The sequence below is a fragment of the Salvia hispanica genome, chromosome 2 (assembly GCF_029641045.1).
Source record: "Salvia hispanica isolate PSC_SH4W2 chromosome 2, Shi_PSC_v1, whole genome shotgun sequence".
In the NCBI taxonomy this organism is placed as follows: domain Eukaryota; kingdom Viridiplantae; phylum Streptophyta; class Magnoliopsida; order Lamiales; family Lamiaceae; genus Salvia; species Salvia hispanica.
In genome coordinates, this window is record NC_142693.1 from 44,751,544 (window position 1) to 44,757,278 (window position 5,735).

At 34.1% G+C, this 5,735-nt stretch overlaps 1 pseudogene; it reads right to left on the minus strand.

Moving 5' to 3' along the window:
* Nucleotides 1-3,383: 3,383 nt before the first annotated feature.
* LOC148932499 (vacuolar iron transporter homolog 2 pseudogene) lies at nt 3,384-3,998 on the minus strand (annotated as a pseudogene).
* Nucleotides 3,999-5,735: the final 1,737 nt, after the last annotated feature.

Sequence of the window (5,735 nt, forward strand, 5' to 3'; positions counted from 1 at the left end):
CCTACTCAAGGTTATTTAATTCAATCAAATTGTCCACATGAAATTCTGCTTCTTTAAGAATTAAGGAGCGTTTTGATTTTAGGTGATCATATTTATTGATGCAACTAAAAAGTTATGCCCAGCCCATGTAGCATTATATCACTCATTGTGTTAACAAGTACAACATGTGGCTTCTCATCCAACAACAAATTAAACTAGAACAATTTAGTATCCTACACTGCAACTTCAAAAATAAGAGAAAACAAGAAGCGATAGAGAGATAATGAACAGGTTATCCGAGAAGAAACTAGACAAGCATCCACCAATGTGACTGGCATCACTTTGCAAAGGAAAGAGGGTGTGACGTCCCTCTACGCGCCTCCCCCTTTGCATACGTCTCAAATCCACTGTCCGACTGGGTTGCATATTTCGATCTTATAATTTTTTTTTTCCAAAAATTCAAAATTTTTGAATTTTTTCTTTGTCTTTGTTAAAAAATCCAACGGATTATTCTCACTGTTTTTTTCTCATTTGTTTTGATAGACTCTTCTCGTCATTCTATTTGTGCACTAATTTCACATAGTCACTCTATTTGGCGACAACAACCAAAATAAATGGCGTGATTGATTCAGTACATCATTTGGGATGCCTAGTCCCGTTTCGCCCAATCACATTAGGTCACCTTTAACTATTTATACCAAACTCAAATCCATTTTTTACATGAGTCACACCAAAAATAAATTCACTCCAATCATTTACTCCAAACTAAAACTCAAAAAATATTTCATATTCACCTACCTTTTATATTTTTTCAATCGCACCAACATATTTAAATTAATCACTCCGTCCCATAATAGAAGGTACACTTGGTAATGATACGAGATTTTAGGAGATATTGTTTTGTGTGTTAACTGAAGTGAGAAAATAGTATATTTATATTAATACTCCCTTCGACGCAGATAATTTGTCCTATTTTTCCATTTTGGTCCGTCCCACATAGTTTATCACATTTCACTTTTTACTATTTCACTTTTTACCGCTTTTTGGTATTTTACCATTTTATTATAAAACTAATATATAAAAGGATGACTCACATTCCACTAACCTTTTCAACTCACTTTTAATTACATTTCTTAAAACCTGTGCCTGGTCAAAGTGAAACAAATTATCCGGGACGGAGGAAGTATAAAAGAAAACTTTTTTTAAAAAAGGAAATGTAACATCTTTTATGAGACAAACTAACAAAAAATGTAACATCTATTAATCCCACAATAATAAATCTATATTCCAAATACCTCTTAGATAATATTATTAAATCCGACCCTTGAGTGACACGATTCATTGTAATCAAAATAATAACACCGCTAATTACAACAACCAATATCCAACTCACCAAGATTATTCGATTACAAAAATTATGCACCTGTTAGTAAATCAATGTAGTACATATTTGAAGTGTATGCTCAAGATTATATACAATGATTAAGAAATACTCCCTCCGTCTTACAATATGAATCTTTTTTTTTTTATAAATAAAAAATCTCAAACCACTCAGTTGGGCACAAGTTTTAAAAAATATAAAGAAAAATAGATTGAATAAATTGAATATAAGTCTCACTTATTTATATTAGCTTTATTATATAATAAAATGTTAGTTTGGGCACAAGTTTTATAAAATATAGAGAAAATTGATTGAATAAATTAGTAGAATAAGTTGGTGGAATGTGAGACTTACTTATCACTTATAGTAAGTGAAATAAGACTCTTATTGTGGCGGATGGAAAAATATGACTCTTATTATGGGACGGAGAGAGTACGAGACTTTATCTTACAGTAAATAACCATAAAAGACTTATCTCACTATAAATCCATTAAATATTATACCGCACTAGTTTCGTTAGTCTCCTAAATTAAGAAAACGTTCAGATAGACTCTAACCTTTTGTAATAGTCAGTTAAAATCTATCTAGCTTCCACGATAATGTAAAACGTGACAAAGAATTGCTCATTTACTTTTAGATATTAAATGCTAGTAAAGTTATGATAAAATATTCATTTTCATTAAATAGATAAAAAAAAACTGATAAAGAGTTTTCACATGTATAAACACTCATCATACTCTGCAGTATACACACTCTAGCAATGAACCATTGTGGGCTCCGACAGTGAGCCACGATCATGAAGATAAGAACTAGACAAAATTTTTGTTATCTCTTGCATTTTTAATCAGTAATTTAGGTATTATGAATGGACCATGACTGAGTATTTTTATTGGTTAAAAAAAAAAGCAACGGGCAGAGCTTTATTAGAAAAACACAAAATTTTTATTATCTCTTGCATTTTTAATCACTAATTTAGGTATTATGAATGGACCATGATTGAGTATTTTTATTGGTTAAAAAAAAAAGCAACGGGCAGAGCTTTATTAGAAAAACAAATTATCAGAGGTAAGAAAGACATAATCAATCATATATCAACCAGTCGTCATTAAATGCCTCATTTTTCCTTTTTCGCTTATTCACCAATAAATATCTCATTTCATTTTTACTATATTTGGTAAGTGGACTAACTAATTATCTCATTCCATTCACATTTTATTATAAAACTAATACTATATAAAAGTAGATCTCACATTCAACTAACTTTTCTATCTACTTTTCTACATAAAGTCTGACAATTCTTAAGACCCTCCGATCAAATAGAGGAATTTAATCAAGGACGGAGGGAGTAGTAAGACCCAAAGCAGGGGACCCTAAAACATGAACACCTTTATAAAGTTGTATGTGTACAGTGACAAAAAGTTTTGTCGTGAAATTCTCTTCTCTATGCACGTGACGGAGCACTACTAAGTCAAACTCATGCAACAAACTCTGCACTCTTCGTACTATAGATATGCAATTGATGGTCAATTCAAAATTCCCCACAATAAAGGACATAATATATCATATTTAACAAATTATTCATGACACAATAATTGCAATCCTACTTCACCATATTGCATGGCATGGTACAATTCATTGTCATGACATTGGAGGAAGTTTTTACAAAAGCATGCATTATAAGGGCTATTATATTTGATGAGTTTTGTTGATTATCTCGAAACGAAGATGAAGAAGTTTGGTCGATTGAAGATAGGCACAAAACTACCAATATGAGTCAACAAATGTATTGAAGAATATACTCCCTCCGTCCCACTTAAAATGAAACATTTGGGAATCGGTACGGGATTTTATTTAGTGTTGTTTTTTGAGTTAATGAAGAGAAGGTAAAGTAAGAGAGATGAAAAAGTAGAGATAGAATTGTTTCCATTTTAGGAAATGTTTCATTTTTAATGGGACAACCAAAAAAGAAAAACGTTTCATTTTTAATGGGACAGAGGAAGTATATATGTAAAATATAGAAGGCTTAATGACGGTCTTTATCCAAAAGCATGAGCAAGCCATAGGTGAGAGCCATGGAAATCCAACCTCCAAGTAGAACTCTTAGGGCAGATATCCGAACCGGAGAGCCGCCCAACCGAGCCCCAACCCCACCGAAAAGGAGTAGAGCCAGAGAGGTCACTAGTACCAAAGCGATGCACCTAATCCCGTGTCGAGTAAATACCAATGCTGACACTATAGGGACAAGCGAACCGCACAAGAAGGCCAGAGCAGACGCTCCAGCAGCCTTGTACGGATTAGGCAGGCCCGGTGAGAGCGGATGTTTGGCGGATTCTTGAATCTTCACATCCTCGCATTCTACACTGAACTTGTTAATATTTGTGTTTTCAATGTCTCTTTGGGTGGAGACGGAGACGAATTCCCCTACGGCCATGCTGCAAGCACCAGCAACAGCTCCGGCGACCCCTGATAGGATCATGAGGCTGCGGTCCTCCTTTGCAGCACCGATGCCTAGCATGAGGGAGGTGGTGGAGAGGAGGCCGTCGTTTGCCCCGAGGATTGCTGCTCTCAGCCATTGAGCCCGCATGAGGTTACTCCGGCATTCGCCATCTTCAACAGAAAGCTGCTTCACTTCACCCATGTCGAGTGTGCAGACCATGCCAAATTATATTTATATACTATTTAGTAGTAATTAACAAGAATATAACTTGGACATATATATTTAGGTGGTGTCGTGAATAAAAACGTAACGTTATAAACTAGGAATAATATCACAATTATTAGGGACAAGTATAGGACATAGTAATATATATACCTTTTGTTGTTTGAATCACCAATAAAATTGGAACTTGTTTCGAGTATCCAACAAGAATATAACTTGGACATATACAGGAATCTTCCATCTTGGCTTACCTACCAATCCATCGAATTACACTAGCAACTGTACATCTTAACGAAGAAAATTTTATTCTACATGATAGTACTATACTTATTCATTTGCCATTATTAGCAACAAGGATCTTTATGACAAGATGCAATAGCTTAAACGGTCGAGTTGTTTGAGACTCGTCCATCCTTAACCAAATGGTCAAGGGATTGATTCAAGTCTTTGACATTGAAATAACTTTGTAACTTAAAATCCTTAGGCCAGTTTCTCTCATCATTCGATAATAGTCATTGGATCCGCCAGTGGATACTATTGGTCTGACAACACAAAATGCAACAATTTAATTGGAAGGTGGCGTTTACCAAATAGAGGGATCAAAAACTACAAAATTAATACATATTAGGCATGTTCACTTTGCAAGATTATATCTCGGGATTAAATATGTATTGTGTTTAGTTTATGAGATTGATCTCACAACTCAATCCTAAATAGATAATCATGTGATAATAGTCATAGCCACCCTCCTCCAACTAAAATCACCTTGAATTACAAAAGCTTCAAACTAATTTGACAGTGTAGAGTCAGGATCCTATGATTGTTGGAGGTGAAAGTCAAATTGATGTTGAATTGAGAAGTTTGTAGGGATTACCAATTTCAGGTATCGGGCTTCACACTCAGTAGCAAGCAACAAAGTACTTCCTCCGTCCCAGATTTGTAGTAACATTTTGCCATAAAAGTCCGTTCCACATTTGGAGTAACATCTAGAATTTACCATATTTGCACATAAAATTTTACCCCATTATTCACTAAAATTACACCCAAATGTCATTATCTATATTAAAATAAATCAAAACAAAAATAAAAAATCAAAAAGTCAAAGAAGGACCCACCTTCAACCAACTCATTTCATTTATTATACACTTCATCATCTCACTTCATTTATTACACACTCCATCATCTCACTCCACCATCTCATTTCATTTATTACACCACTCCACATCTCACTTCATTAATTACACACTCTACCAATTCCTTAAAATCCGTGTCATAACTAAATGTTACTATAAATGTGGGACGGAGGGAGTATAAATAGGTCGAGTAGCAGGTATTAAGGGATTCTGGAAGGCAAAGGATAGTGGGGGATCGTGATTTACAAGAAAATCTCTTGCACAAAGAAATTGATAGTATATCCAAAATTGGTACTCCCTCCGTTTCGCCATAGTTGAGGCGAAATTTTTCGGTACGGAGTTTTAGAAATGAATATTGAGTGTGTTAAATAAATAGATAAAAAAGTAAGAGAGAGGAAAAGGTAGAGAGAATAAAGTATAAAGTAAATAAAGTAGAGAGAATAAAGTAAGAGAGAGTAAAGTAAGAGAGAGAAAAATGTTACCATATATAGAAATGACTCAACTATAAAGAAACTTTTCGAAATGGAAAAATGACTTAACTATGAAGAAATAGAGGGAGTACATCACAAGATCACAGTGCCTT